Below are 17,381 nucleotides of genomic sequence, written 5' to 3' on the forward strand. Positions count from 1 at the left end.
GAGCTTGAATAAGTGAAATACATAGCCAAACATATTTTCTACTTGTAGAGACGAGTTGAATACGAAGCTCTCTTTTGCTCACCAAATCTCAATTTCCTTGAGACTATGAGTACAGTGTTGTTTCTTAGCATGCTTCCATTTTCTTTATAAAATTCAAAAAGGTAAGTAGATTAATATATATAATTTTGACTTGGACATGATGTGAATTTTATACACGAAGAATTATGTCCATTGAAACCTCTTACAAAATGAATTTAAGGCACTTTACAAAGATGGATAAAATAGAAGCTAGATGGCATAAATGTGAAACACATACTAGAGTTCTGTCAAAGGAAAAACAAAGGTACAGTCATAAAATGGAGGTAAGAACTTTAAACATGAGTGCTTTATTCATTCAAGTTCTGTCCTATAATCCCTTGCCATATAACAACACCACTCTAAAACGTGCCTTAAAAAAAAGGATTTATTACTGTTTCTCACATTTCTGTTGGTTGATGGGGCTCAGTGAGACAGCTCCCACCCTGGATCTCATGAAGCTGCAGACTGATGCTCTCCAGGGCTGCAGCCGTCTTATACAACTGTCCACTACCATCTCCAAAGGGGCTGCCAGCCAAGCATCCATTAGTGGTCTCTGCACATCATTTGGGTTTCACACAACATGGGTTCTGGGGTCCTTGAGGAAGCATCCCAAAGCAAGCATTCCAAGAGACCCTGGTAGAGACTGAAAGCCTTCTTATCACCTAACCTCTGAAGTCATACAGTTGACCTCTGCCAAAGCGGCCAGTTGCAAAGCCCACCCATATATAAGGGGTTGAAGAAAGAGATCCATGTTTTAATGGCGGAGTGGCAAGGTCACATTGCATAAGAGTATATGGAAATGGAAAATATTTATTGAGGTCATTTTAGGAAAATACAATCTGTCGTAAGTTTTATATTCTTGCTAATATCTATGTATCATAATATTCTTACATTAGACCAAGCAATGAATTTCATAGGACTGTTTTCCTCAAGTGTCCTTGAGTGTAAGCCAATGAAATCACACTAAAGAACAATTCAGTAAAAGCAATAAAGCTATAAAAGTTCCAAGTAATATGACCCAGGTAACTATTGTTTGCTATCGTATCTTAATCCAAATGTAGATTCAAAAATCCAGGTCTATATCAGTATTTCCCATACTATAGCCTAGTATTCTGAACACCAGTATTCTGATTAATGGTAATAGGGCCTTATTTGAAAAAATAAGACAATAAAGGTATTCCACAAGTGAACATTTTTGAAAAACTCGTGCAGTTTGCCCAGACCATTATCCAATTCTGCCACTGACCCTGGGCATCAGTCTGTCAATTCTTTTAGTATAGAAAATTTTTTGAGAAGTACTGTTGTTTTTTAAACACACACACTCACACAAACCAAAATGTTGATGCTAGTCTAACATAGCTTTTCCATACCTTTTTAAACTCAGGATAACCAATTAAGATTTGGGAAACTGCACAGAACATGGACTAGAGGGTGCTGATATGATACAATACAGTTTTCATATCCTTCTACCGTCATTCATCCACAGTTATTGACTCTATCACATTCAGAAATACTGAGTAGTACTCTATTTGAGAGTAAACTCTAAGTACCTGTTATATATGAAATAATGTCTCTTTTCATTCAATCAATCCAAGAATATAGTCGGCATTCTTTGTAAAATTAACAACATAAGAGTACTCAGGAGTTTATAAAGAGGCAAACCATGGGCATAAACCAGAGAATATAACAAATGATTGGGTGATTGAAAGCCCAGAGTTGTACCATATATGTAGCACCCTGAGAATAGTTTAGTTAAAATCCTCACTGGTCAGTATACAGGCAAATATCAAGCAAGGTGAACTTTTATAAATAAAGTAATGCTAATACTAAATTCCGGGTTATAGTATAAAATCTGAAGTCGGGGCACCCGGGTGGCTCAGTCGGTTGAGCGTCCGACTTCGGGTCAGGTCATGATCTCACAGTCTGTGGGTTCGAGCCCCGTGTCGGGCTCTGTGCTTACAGCTCAGAGCCTGGAGCCTGCTTTGGATTCTGTGTCTCCCTCTCTCTCTGCCCCTCCCCCACTCATCCTCTCTCTCCCCCCCCCCCTCTCTCTCTCTGTCAAAAATAAACATTAAAAAATATTTTAAATCTGAAGTCAGTGTAAAAATCTATAAATGTCTTTCTGTCACTTGCTTGATACCTTTCAAAATAGTTTCAAGTTTAGAACATATTTGCAAAAAATTAGTTCTTAAAAAAACTACAATTCTAAAATTAAGATGAAAATATTTACTTTTTATAAAATGGCATATAAATTATCTTATGTTACCCATAATATATTATTTTAAATCAAACCGTTGTAAGATTAGTGACAAGGTAACATTTTCTAAATTAATGTGAATGACCTAATGTTAGTTAATTCAATGCTCTAGGCAGTAGACGCCATTTACAAAATAATATTTCTGACCAGAGATAAGGGAAGACAAATATTTAATACAAAAAAAATTAGAAAGAAACATTTATAAATATAAGAAATCTATTTCAAAAGTTTGATATATTTAGTAACCCCAAACTTCAACTATGTCATGTTTTCTTATTACATGACAACCTGAGTCAAAAGGTTAGGACCTAAAACAGATGGTCTGCTAACACTAGATTTCATCTAGCCTAGATCTAGTTGAGGAACTTTTTCAAGACAAAATGACTGATTCAAAAATGAAGTGTGTGCTGCCCGTGAAAATAAAGAACTTTCAGGTCCTTGCTTCACTCTGACAAGACACAAAAGGAAAAGGGAAATAATGAAGTTGTGCTTAATGGAAAATGAACTTATGAATTAGTGAGGAAATGAAAGAAGCTTTAAATGAAAGCAGTTTGCAGGGATGCCTCCCCTGAAGCTACACAAAATTGAAAAGGCATCTACCGAATCTTAAAACCGCATTCAGTGTTATCTTCTAGTCTGCCCTTTTAATGGATGATTTGTATGCAACACTTCCAAGTGAGATGAGAGTATTACAGACTACTGAATCAGACATAATCATCCTATAGACCCAGCAGGGGCAGCCTGAGATAATAGGGGGAGAGTGAAAAATCCTACATTCAGAAAGTGTTTTCCTCTGAAACCACCCAAGCAACACAGTCTCTGAACACCGCACACATCATCGTGTGGCCTTAACCATAGCTTATGCCTTTCATTGTTAAAGGGAAAATAGCCGCCACCAAAAGTTAGCCTGTCTTCCTTTAGCATTCTGTCTCTAATAAGCTGTATCCCCAAGTAGGTGGCCATTGCCTTTTGGTGGCACTACAGGCACAAAATATGCTTGAAATGAAGATAAAGCTACTTAGCTTTTACTTAAATTTGTTTTCAAGAGGTGGCATTTTGAAAGTACTGTAAGCTAATGAAAACCAATGAAGAGAGCTTTATGTAATAACCCAATCACTGAAAAACCAAAACACACAAAAAATATCATTTTATAAGCAAGAAATGGTAAGCTAACTTTAAAGGATTATGACCCTTGGAAGAATACACCCATGAGGGAAAGACCACCTGCGGGGCTATTCTCTTTCATACAATGTTAGAGCTAAACAACAGCCTATAAAGACTGGCGCGTGATAATATAGAAAGACTTCAACAACTAAAATGTCCAAATATAAAAATTGACCATTTGAAGCACATTTCTTATTAAAAAGTTTGTGTTACAAAATACTGAAACATATTATAACTTATAATCAACTTAAACAAAGAAAATTTGTAAGCTCTTTAAAAATCTCAGAGTGTGAAAAAAAAAAATATCAGAGTGTGTATTCTTTCAGCACTGGTAAATACTGTCACTACCATGCATATATAAATTCTGCTTCATGATATCTAAAATCCTTATTTTTTCTTCTGTTACGTGATCTGTAATGAAGAATAAACTTTGCTCGAAGAGAGGTACGAGCTTTGCCTTCAATTTCTGGAAGGTTATCTCCAGATCTCTGAAATGTCCTGCCTGATAGGAGTGCCTTTGTTAGCTCAGAGACTTTGGCCACCAGACAGCCCAACAGTGTGATTTCTAACAGAAGCTTTGAGTCACACCATATTGGTTCTGAACCCCTGAGGAACTAGGGACTAATGGCATTAGCTCAATCTCTAGGAGGGGCTGGAGACCAAAGGTCAGCTGTACAGGAAGTATAAAGTCAGGCCCAGGTAAAGACTCTGTACACCCAAGGCTTTCGTAAGCTTCCCTTTCTGGCAATCCTCTGTATGCATTGTCTCACACTGTGGCCAAAAGAAGGTAAAGTCGCCTATGATTCCATGGGAGACGACAACCAGAAGTTCCACATTTGGACCCTTCCTGGACTCTGCCCCATGCATCTCTTCCTTTGGCTTATTTTAATTTGTATTTTTTCACTGTAATAAAAACTTGGATCCTAAATATAGTGCGTTCCTGGATTAGTTGTTCTAGTGGCTTATCAAACGTGTGAGTGATCAAGGGGACCCCTTGAATTTGTAGTTGTATCATGTATAGTAGCTATATTACATACATAAACCTTGTTTCTCTTGGGAACCCTGACTAATCATTAAGAGAGGAAGAATTTTTTTATAAGAAATTGGCTTATGAAATTTCACAGTGGCTGGCAAGTCCAAAATTTGTAGGGCAGACTGGCAGTTTGGAAACTCACACAAGAGTTGATGTTGCAGTCTTGAGGCAGAATTCTCTTCCTGGGGAACCTCAGTGTTTACTCTTAAGGACTTCAACTGATTGGATTAGACTCATCTACATTATAGAGGGTAATTTCTTTTCCTTAAAGTAAATTGATTGCAGATGTCAACAATATCTACAAAATATTCTTACAGCAACATCCATACTAGCATTTGAATAAATATCTGGGCACTATAGCCTCGCTTAATTGACACATAAGACTAGCAATAACAGTGGCCAACTGGTCTCAAGTGAGGGTAATCCTAGGGAACCCCTGACCTTATGGCTGGTGTCCGAAATGAGAGTAGTCTTGTGGGGACTGTGTCTTCTGACTGTATATTTGGCTAATTTCCAAAAACAGGCTCATACAAATATAGTCAATTGATTTTTGACAAAGATACAAAGGTAATTCAATAGAGAAAGAATAGTATTTTCAATAAATGGTGCCAGAACAATTGGGTATCTGTATTAAAAGAAAAACAAAAACAAAACTAGAAACAGACTTTACATCTTACACAAAGAGATAACTGAGAGTGGATCATAGCCCCGAATATAAAATTTTAAACTATAACATTTTTGGAAGGAAACAGGGTGAGAGTGGGAATCTATGTAACCTTGAATTTGGTGATGAGCTTTTAGATACAACAACAAAAACACAACCATGAAAGAAAAAAATGATAAATTGGACTTTAAAAAAAAAAAAACTAAACACTTTTGAACTGCAAAGAACTGTTAAGAAAATAAAAAGACAAGCTACGCACTGGGAGAAAATATTTGCAGATCACACATCTGATAAAGTATTTGTATCCAAAACATACAAAGAACTCTAAAACTCAACAATAAAAGCCGAACACAATTTAAAAATGGGCAAAAGACCTGGACACTTAACCAAAGAAGTTATACATATGGCAAATGGGCCTAGGAAAAGATACTCAACATCGTTTGGCATTAAGTAAATGCAAATTAAAGCAACAATGAGATAGCATTACATGCTGATTCAAATGGCTAGCATCCAAAAAACTGACAATATCTGTCTCTGGCAAGAATGCAGAGCAATAGGAACTCTCATTCATTGCTGGTAGGAATGCTAGGCCACCACTCTAGGACACAGTTTGGCAGTTCTTATAAGCTAAACATAGTTTACCATATAATCCAGTAATTGTGTGCCTAGATATTCATCCAATTCATTTGAAAATTAATGTCAACATAAACCTGCCCATAAATATTATAGAAGATTTGTTGATTGTTACTAAAAACTGTAAACAACCAAGATGGTCTTCAATAGGTGAACGGATAACAAACTGTGGGATATCCATACAATGGAATTCTATTTGGTGATTAAAAGCAATGTGCTATGAAGCCATGAAAAGATATGGATGCACCTTGAATACATATTAATTACTAAGTAAAAGAATCCAGACTGAAAAGTTTACATATTGTATAATTCCACAGAAATGACATGGAAAGGTCAAAACTTTAAAGACAATAAACAGATCAGTAGTTGCCAGGGAGAAGTGGCAGGTGGGTCTATGGAGAGGGGAAAAATTGATTACTTTTCATTCAGTAAAATTGTTATGTATGATCCTATAAAGGTGGATACATGATATTATGCAGTTGTCCAAATCCATAGACATCTATAGCACAAAGAGTGAACATTAACAAACACATGCATATTAAAAAAAATCATTTAGAAAGTTGAGGGATTCCGTGATGTAATGCAAAATGCCATGAAAGAATATAACTCTATTACAAATGTATAAAAGAAGGTGAAAGAAGATGAGGGCAAAGGGTGCCACGTAAAGGAATTTTGAAAGCGAGTAGAATCTGTAAAACTAAAGTGGAAAAAAAGAAATGTGTATAATATTGTATCCTATATATGTTGGTTTCTGTAGAGGTATGGGTTAATAATTCTGAAATCATTATATATGTTTACCAGAATTGAAAAATTAAGTAATAGTAAGATGGATGGTGGTAGCCAAGTTTCTCTTTGGAGTGAGAAGTCACAGTTAGGCAAGGGGAGAAGGCTAGAATGATATATGTGGTGCATTAGGGTTGGAGATATCATACACAGATACAGATAGTTTCATGTAAACTAAAACAACGATACCCAAGAACAATGAGCATATCTCATAGTCAGATCTTGGTTTCAAATACCACTCTACAATAAAAAGAAGCACAGTCTTGAATAAATAGCTGTTCTAGGAGTGGGGCAGGAAATATATAAAATGAGCCTGGAGTATCTTGTAATGCCAGAAGGTAAGGAAGTGCTCAAAAAAAAAAAAAAAAAAAATTGAAATGATGGCAATATGTCAAAGGGGGATACTTGGTCAATGGAAAGAGTTCCCATTGGTAAAAGCAAGAACACAACTGATCTTTGATGAATGAGTAAGGACAACACATTGGAGAAAGAGTCAGTCTTTTCAAAAATGGTTCTATAACAACTGCATGCCCATATGTAAATAAATAAATAAATAAATAAATATATAAATAAATCTAAGCACAGAGCTTACACTCTTCACAAAAATTATTCTAAAATGGAACAAAGACCTAAATGTGAGGTGCTCATCTATAAAACTCCTGGATGATAAAGTAGGAGAAAATCTAGGGGGCCCTGAGTGTGGCAATGACTTTTAAACTCAATACCAAAAGCATAATCTATGAAAGAAATAATTGATAAGTTGAACTTCATTAAAATTTTAAAATTTTAAAATCTTATTATGTGAAAGACACTATCAAAAGAATAAAAAGATAAGCCACAGAGTGGCAGAAATTATCTGCGAAAGGCGTATCTGATAGAGGACTGTTATCCAAAGTATTAAAAATACTCATACAACTCAACAATAAGGACCTGATATAAAATGACCTGATATAAAAATGGGCAAAAGGCCTAAACAGACACCTTACCAAAAGATTATACATATGGAAAATAAGCATATGGAAAAAGCTCAGCAGCATGTGTCATTAAGGAAATGCAAATTAAAACAAGATATCACTATTAGAATGGCCAAAATCCTGAACACTACAACACCAAATGCTTGCAAGGATGTGCAGCCACAGCAACTCTCATCCATTGCTGTGAGAATGCAAAATAGTAGAACCACTTCAAAAGACAGTTTGGCAGTTTCTTGCAAAACTAAACATGTGCCTACCAAATGATCCAGCAATCACACTTCTTGGCATTTGCTCAAAGGAGCTGAAAACTTCTATCCACCAAAAAGTTGCACACAGATGTTTATAGTAGCTATATTCATAATTGGCAAACAACCGAGACATCCTTCAGTAGGTGAATGGATAAATAAACTGTGGTGCCATACAAACAATGAAGTATTATTCAGCACTAAAGAGAAGTAAGCTGTCAATGTGTGAAAACACACAGAGAGAATTTAGACACACATTATTAAAGTGAAAAAAAAATCTGATGGGGTCTCATACTGTTTGATTCCAACTATATGACATTCTGGCAAAAGCAAAACTATGGAGGCAGTAAAAAGATCAGTGGTTGACAGGGATTAGCAGGAGGGAGGGATGAGTAGGTAGAGTGGAGAGAACTATTAGGTCAGTGAAGTAATTCTGTATGATATCATAATGGTGAGTACATGTTCTAATACAGTTGTCAAAACTCATAGCATGTACAACACCAGAAGTGAACATTAATGTAAAGTATGGACTTTTGGTGATAATCATGTCAATTTAGGTTCATTTATGGTAACACATATAACACGCTGGTGTGTGATATTGATGGGGGAGAGGCTGTGCATGTGTACGGGCAGAAGGTATATGGAAACTTTCTGCATCTTCCACTCAATTTTGTTTGGAACCTGAAACTTCTCTAAAATGAAATTTATTAAATAAAGTATTAAATTATAGCCCAAAGTGTAAAATAGATACCCATGAGTTCATACTGATATAAAAGAAGATTAAATAGAAGAGAGTAAACAAATCTTCCATCAATATAATTCAAAAAAATTCATATACATATGACCACTAAAGTAGTTGGAACTTAACTCCCCACATATTAATTGTGGAATGTGCATAGAAACTTCCTTCCAAAGATTACATTATGGAAAAAAGGAAAAAAGAAAAGTGGAGAAACCTGATAAACACTACCTCAGTCAGGTGATCTAGGTCAACATCTACAGTGATAAGTCATGTTGCTAGATTGTAATCTTGATACAGTAAGAATGGTAATTTATCTCTGTGATTGTCTTCTTCAAAGCCCATAATCCCAGTATCATAAAGAGAAAAACCTAAACACATTCCAGTTGAATGACATTCTACAAAAATCCTGACCAGTACTCTTCAAAACTATCAAAGGCATCCAAAACGTGGAAAATCTGAGAAATTATCACAAAGAGCCTAAAAAGACTAAGACTAAATGTAGCATGGTGTCCTCGGTGGAATTCTGAAACAGAAAAGGGACATTAGATGAAAACTCAAAAAACCTATTTAGGTTTTAGACTTCATGTAATAATAATGTATCTGCACTTATTCATTGGGTGTGACAAATGTACTGGGTTTGGGGTTACGTAGGAACTCTGTACTATCTGCACAATTTTTATGTAAATATAGGATTTTTATTCTGAAATAGAAAAGACTTTTTTTAATTCAATGAATCTTTCCTTCAATTTTACCTTGAAATGTAATTGAAATCCTATGCCAGAAAGTGAAAAAATATTTGCAAGTGTAAAAGATATGTCTTACATTTTTTATTTGTAAACTGTACCCACTGTCCAATCTCTGTTTATTTCAGATACACAGCATTACTTGGTAATGATAAAATTCTTCTCCATCACTCAAATAACATATGGAAACAGGAGATAACCTCAGCATTTGACCTGAAATATAACTGACCACATTAACGCCTACCTACCAGTATATGTAATTGCCATAGCTGACTAATCTCTTCAAGGTTTTGACCCTGACAACAGGAACCAAATTAAAATATTTGAGTGGAGCAAGGGTGGTCTGTGGCTGTGTGAGGCATGGAATCAAAAGACGATGGACATTCTCTAGGCTCAAAAGAAGGGTGAAGACCCAAGCTGGTAAAATGAATAATCCAAAGAAGACAGCAAGGTGGTAGAGTGACTTCTGAGGCAACAGGATTGTAAAAGGGATAAAGGAAACTATAGTAGCAGCTTTGGGATTCATGACACAAAGCAGAGACTTTATATATGGTGCCTATGGTATCCCCTGCCCTCATAATTGAAGTGTTCTGTCAGTGATGCTGAGCCTGAGCCAAATAGGACAAGAGCTTTTATATTCCTTACCTCTCAGAGTTTAAGCTCGAGACATGAACAGGAATTCTTTTACTCAAACTTTCAGGTACACCAGTTTTGATAACTGTTAAGAATGAAGAGGATACAGGTCATAACAAAGTACACACATATGAGAAAATCCCCATTAACCCCTTGGGGGAAAGCCCCAAACCAAGAGGACCAATGAATAGAACAAACTGGTCATACCAGTGTCTCTGTCTCTCCTACTGATACCCAATGATATCTTTATGACGTCGTTCAGTCTATCTAAATCTGTTTCTCTGACTGACCTTATTTGATTCCTCATTTCTTACCTTTTGGTACCTATGCTTTGTTACTTCTGCACCCACTTCTGGCTCCTTGTCCCATAAAATGGGTCAAGTCTAACCCAACATCCAGTCATGTTCCCCAACCTTCAGTCTGGGCTGATCCACCCTTCTTTTTTTTTTAATGTTTAATTATTTACTTTGAGAGAGAAAGAGAGAGCATGAGCAGGGGAAGGGCAATGAGAGAGAGGGAGAGGGAGAGAGAAAGAAGCCCAAGTAACCTCCACGCTATCAGCATGAGCTGATGCAGGGTTCAATCTCACAAACCATGAGATCATGACCTGAGCCCAAACCAAGAGTAGGATGCTTAACCGACTGAGCCACCCAACCCACCCTTCTTGATAGCACCACATAGAATCCAGGACACCACCCTAGTTTGTATATCTCTCAGAGATTTTATCTCTATAATGTACTCTTTGATATAACTGAAATATTCTAATTTATTCTTGTGAGTCCTCCTAAAATAGGTTCATCTTCAGAATCCTAACTGTATACCACTTGTTAGTGTGCAAAAACATTTCACATCTATGTATTTATCTAATTCTCCCACAAAATCAATGAAGTAGTCAACTAGTAGTTTCCCAATGTTAAAACTAAGTTCTAAGAATGTTACTTGCTCTAGATCCCATAGCTAGTGGAGAGATTTCAAAATCCTAAACCAAAACTACAGTCTATCAAGTGCAACGTATTCTGTTAGTCTGGTTTGGGAACCACAATTGATAAGACTGGTGTGAAAAACCTAAGATCACAAATATGTCAAGTGAGAACATTTTTGTTTCCTCTGCTATTTTTGAAAACTACATCTCCATACTAACCACTTATGCTTAAAATTCCCTTAAAAGTAGCTTTTTTTCCCCAGTTCTCCCTACCACCAACTGTAGCCAGACTCTAGAATTACTGTGGAGATTAATTATCTATAGGAAGCAAGAATTTATGATTAACCTCCAATTACAATCAGCCACACAATAATCCTATTTTCCTTCCACCATTTCTACATGTATTCAATGCTAATATTTTTTGCAGACTCTTGTCACTCACTGCATGATGAAATTGTTACCTTTACTGCTTCTCTTACTCCTCACTCTATGTCATTTAAACATGGTTATAGCAATCTCTTTTACCATAGTTGGTATATAACTTTCAAATAGAATGCATTTTCACACTCTCCTATTAGTCTTTATCTAAATCTAAACTTCTTAGCAGAGCATTTAAGACCCCAATAAATTATCCTGTTTTGAAATTCATCTCTACTCCCATCCATACATTTCAATCAAGTCAGCATCTCATTGTTCTCCCAAGTACGTGCTGATCACTGATTGCCCTATCCTGGATTTTATTTTACATTTCTCTCCAATAATTAATATCCTTCACTGAATTATGATCACAAAATTCAGATCTCACCCTTTTAAAATAATATATCTGATTGTCTCTTCTACTATCTGTAAATTCCTCTCTGATAATGCTATTTCCAGAATATATGTTTCTCATCTGGAATAATTGTGTTTCAGATGTCCAGAGGGAAATACATTCTCTGTCCTCTGCCAAAACCCATGCTGGGCACTTAAAACATGAAATATGCTTTTCTTATCTGTTGCTTCAGAACAATCCAACCCAAACTTAATGGCATAAAACAACTGCTTTTTTATTAGGCTCACTAATTTGGAGGCTCACAAATTTACCGGGACACAATGGTGTCATTTACCTTCTCCAGACTCTTGTCTGGAGTCTCGGCTGAGAGGGACACAAATGACCAGCAGCGGAAAAGGCTGGCACTGATGCAGACACTTCCAAGACAGTTATTTCATTCACATGGGTGGTGTTTGGGCTGGAATCACTCAAAGGCTTGGCTTAGCTAGCTCTGTCGATCAGAACATGTACTTGTGGCCAAACCGTGTGACTTGGGCTTCTCACAGTGTGGATTCTGGGTTCCAGGAGGGAATGTTCCAAGCACAAGCTTTCCAAGAGATGATGGCAGAGGCTGCAAGCCTTCTAGCCTGGCTCCAGAAGCCTCTGCAGCACCAGGTCTGCCACATTCTATGGCTGACAGTCCAGACTTAGGTGGCAGCAGGAAGGAGTTAGACGACATGTCTTGATTAGGATGTGGTAAGATCACACTGAAGAAAATACATGAGATAGAAGATTTGTTGTAGCCATCTTTACACCATACCGTCTTACAAAGTACCATAAGGCAAAAATAAATTTTGTCAGGGTGCGTCCTGCTTCCCTCAGTGTTCCCAATACGGACAGCATAATCTCCACTATCAGATCATAATTGTAGACATAGTTTGAATGGCCAACATAACTTTTTTTTTTTTTTTGGTCTAAGAATTCGTGTAATCGTACGGTGCTGTTACATGTGGGGCCCAGCATACCCTGGCTACTGGAAGTGAGAGGGGAGGGACACAGCCAACCTGACTAATCATAAAACCCAGTGCCTTTGTAATTAGTTCTTAGGAACTGAATGTCTTGCAGGACCAATCAGTCTTTTCTGAAGACAAAGGTTAGAGAGAGAATATCTATTTCCTCTAGTGTTATTAAGCTAGAAACAGATAATTGTGCCCTCTGGTAGCCTCCTTAGCTAACCGCATGCGAAAAGCTCATCTGGTGTATAAAAAATTCAAACTGATACATAGTTAGAAGCAGAGTCGAGGGATGAAGAGAAAAGCTTGATAACATCATTAGAGTCCTAGATTCTAATGTCCATGAAACTAGATCTACCCTTGATTTCCAGTTTATACAACCCAATAAGTTTCCTTTTGTGCTCACAGTGATTTAAATTGAATTTCCAACACCTATGCTGAAAAGTCCTTCTGATCTGAGTAAAGTTTACCTAGTTCTGTCACCTATGATTAAGAATACTTGAAAGAAAATCTTTAACAAGAAATAACTTTCAATCAAAATGGTTTATATGAGAAGGAATATAGAAGGACAGAAATTCTCATACAGATATCCCAGGTACACATTAATAAAGCAACTTTGGATACTACAACAGAAGTTATGATGTTAATTTGCTCACTTAAGAACTGGTAAGAAACCTTGGAAATGAAGACTAAAAGAAAATTTTTGAATTTTTGAATCAATTGAATCTGGGTTTCTCTTTACTTACTCATGTCATAGATCCACTGTAACTTTTCTGTATGCCCAATAGTAACCTCACCCCTACAGCATCTGGCACTAGAATTAAATCCTCTACTCCATTCCGGGGACTTTCTTTCTAGTTTTTGTGCTTTTACAAATCAAGATTGACCTTTTTGAGGTGCATTGATGAAGGAGGGAAAAAAAATCCTCTTTCTTTAGTAAAAAGAATCATTCTCACTGATGGGGATTCATATTGAAAATAACTTTCCGGCTGACGAATTAACATGATACTTTCTGGATAGTATTGCTGATCATCACCCTTGTGGCAGTAATTTGGGTAATTTCCTGTTTACCAATTGCTTATACTGTTTCACGCTGTCTATACAATGGTTACTTGAGTGCTACATGTCTAGAACTGGACTGAGCACTATACCACACAAGCACAGTAATATATGGTCCAAATACCCACAAACCCCAGTGCAAGGCCAATACTGATCCACAGAAGCCAACTAGACAACAAAGTATTATGTAAAAAACACACCAAATAAAGATACCAAATAAAGAGAAGTCTGTTCTTTCATTGCAAGAATTGAAAAAAAAAAATAATAATAACCCTAAGTAGTACACTGGCATTATGAAAGTGATACATTAGGGCATATTTATTAGGCAGTACTGCTGAATCTTACAGCTAGGTAAAAGACAAGCAAAGGGAACCACAAGGAATATATTGAAGCAAGCTAGATTTGGGAACATAAGAGCCATAGACTACAATAATGGAAATGAATGTTGAAAAAAAGAGACACTATTGTGTGATCCTGAGAAACAAAGCTCGAGAGGTCTGGATTACTGAGTTGAACATCATCAGAACTGATTCCCTAATTGAACTCATAGATAACAAATAAATTCTTTGTAAGGACAATAAATAACACCTACATCCAAAATTTTAACAGAAGAGAGTTAAACAGAAAAAGAGAGTTTCTTTCTCCCTTCTTTCCTTCCTTCCTTCCTTCCTTCCTTCCTTCCTTCCTTCCTTCCTTCCTCTTCTTTCTTTCTTCTTTCTTTCTTTCTTTCTTTCTTTCTTTCTTTCTTTCTTTCTGTCTTTCTTTCTTTCTTTCTTTCTTTCTTTCTTTCTTTCTTTCTTTCTTTCTTTCTTTCTTTCTATGTAAAGAACAGTTTGGTTGAACCACCAGGCCCCCAATCAGGCAATCAGGTTAACTTGGATAACTATGTCTATTTGACCCTGAGGAAAACTACAACTGGCTTATCAGTGGTCAAAGAATGACTTTCTCAAAAGCCTAGTGTTTTTAAAAATAATTAAGTCACAATGGACAATAAAAAAATAATGAAGCCTATCATCCACAGTAATATTTAGTTTCTAAATACAGGCAACCACAGCATTGGCTTACAAATCTGAAGCGTAGCTTGGGGGCCTGTGCTGTTCTATTTTCAGTTCTGAATTTTCAGATCTGTGCGCCTTGTGGCAGAATGACTACCATGCAAATTCCCCTGTGACTCTCTGAAGCTGTAAACCAGCTCGTTGCAGCTGGTTTTGTGCTCAGCACTGTTACCAGGCAGCATGGGAGGAAAGAAAGAATATATGGCAATCATTCCTAAATTTTAGTGTGGGTAAGAGTCATTAGGAGCCTTGTTATAAAAAACAGATTCCTAAGCTCTATCCCTAGAGATTCTGATTCTATCAGTCTGGGATGGGCCCAGAGATCTGCATTTTAATAAGGACTCCCCAGGTGATTCTGATGCAGGCAGCCCATGGAGGACACTTTGTGACACTCTGATCTGTGAAAATTATAAGGTAAGTGCTCCATCCAGCATGTCCTCATAGCAGGCAGTGCATTCTCCATTATGTCAGGGAGCACATCATATTAATGTGATTTGTTTACATTTTGTATCGCTAGACTGTGAGCTTCTTGAGGGCACATCTTGGTCAATTAATTTTATGTCCCCAGTGCCTGGAACAGTGGGTTTAATGAAAGATAATCTAAAGTTGATACCGCAAGTGCAAACAGAATGGTTCTCAATGACCAAAAGAGAAAAAGAACATTTCCATTTAATTAAAATTTACTGTTTGCCAGGTTATTCCCCAGCTAATATCTAGGATCCCACTCTGACTTTTTGGGGAACTATCTTTTTCCTCCAATCTAAGTAAATGTCCTTAAACTGAATCACCACTTTCTCATATTAATTCACCTTTCTATCCAAAAAGTACTTTTGTTTTCATTTTTCTTTTCTGAGGAGTGGGCAACTGACCAAATGTGAGCTAACCTTGCTACTTCCGTTCCTAGTCATGGTCATGGAATTTATTCAGAAATAGACACAGGGTGGGGCGCCTGAGTGACTCAGTTGGCTAGGCATAGGACTCTTGATTTTAGGTCAGGTCATGATGTCACAGTTTGTAGGATCAAGCCCTGCATCAGGCTCTGTGTTGACAATGAGGAGCCTGCTTGGGATTCTCTCTCTCCAGCTCTCTTTGCCCCTTCCACACACGTGCATGCTCTCACTCTCTCTCTCAAAATAAATAAGTAAACATTAAAAAAAGAAAGAAAGAAATAGACCCAAGGCCAAAGCAGAGTGGCTCAGGTATTCCAAGGATTTTTTTTTTAACACTTACTTATTTTTTGAAAGACAGAGAGAGAGAGAGAGAGAGAGAGAGAGAGGGCAAGTGGGGGAGGGACAGAGAGAGAGGGAGACACAGAATCCAAAGCAGGCTCCAGGCTCTGAGCTATCAGCACAGAGCCTGATGCAGGACTTGAACTCACCAACCATGAGATCATGACCTGAGCCAAAGTTGGTCGCTTAACTGAGCCACCCAGGCACCCCCAAGGATTTTTTTTTTAAAGTAGAACCAGCATGTTATAGTTTTTCCTTTTTTAAATAATCACTCATTTATTTATTCATTCAGCAAAACTGTATCATTTCTTTTCAAGTACTGACAGTCAGTTTCAAGTCTCTTGGTCAACTGGCCCCTTTCTTTCTCCCCTGCCTCTGATCTCCTTCACCTCAACTCCTCACTCTGATTTCTTCCTCACTCAATTTGGCCACATTATGGACAACTTTCAGTCAAACTCCAGCCTGAGGGCCTTTGCACTGGCTATATTCTGTGCCAGAAATGCTCTCCCGTATGGTTTACTCCGTTACCTTTAAACCTTTGTGTAGAATTAGCAACGGCCTTCCTCAGTACCATTCCCAATCTCCTGTTTCCCTGCTCTACTTGTTTCCCATTTCATTGACTCTGTCACCTTCAAACTACAAAAAAAAATGTACTTTTATAATTAATTTGTTTTCTCTCCCCCAAGTCCCCATCTAATATGAATTGCTCAAAAGTAAGGATTTTTGATGCATTCCAAATATCTAGAATAGTGTTTGGCATATAGTAAGCGCACAATAACTCATTCATTCAATTCATCCAACCAATATTTGAATGTTTCTATGTGTCAGGTGGCCAAGCAAACAGATCAAGACTTTCTTCTGGGTGAGGGGATGGATAAAATAGGTGACGGAGATTAAGAACTGCACTCGTCGTGATGGGTACCGGGTGATGTATAGAATTTTGAATCACTATATTGTACACCTGAAGTTAATATAACACTGTAGGTTAACTAGAAATCATTTAAAATGAAAAAAAATTAATTAAAAAAAACTGTTCTCATTGAACTTATGTGACTATGGAGCATACGGATAACAACCAACAAATATATAATATAATGCCCAAGTACTGCTAAAATGCTTAGAAGAAAATAAAGCATGGAAAAAAGAGAGTACCAAAAGCATTATTTTAGCTGATAGGATGGTCAGGTCTTTGAGGTGGTAGTATTTGAACTGCATCCTAAAGGAAGTAAAAATGAAAATGTAAACACACAGACTCGGAAGCCAAGTTGCCCGGGCTTGAATCTGACTGTGCTACTGACTGTGTGACATTGAGTAAAACACTTTTCAGTGAATTCGTTTCTTTCATCTGTATAATGGGGATAACATTGTATCTTTTTCAGAGGTTTGATGCGGAGTATTCAATG

This window comes from Panthera pardus, unplaced genomic scaffold (assembly GCF_024362965.1).
Source record: "Panthera pardus isolate Hobbes unplaced genomic scaffold, ASM2436296v1 HiC_scaffold_11, whole genome shotgun sequence".
In the NCBI taxonomy this organism is placed as follows: domain Eukaryota; kingdom Metazoa; phylum Chordata; class Mammalia; order Carnivora; family Felidae; genus Panthera; species Panthera pardus.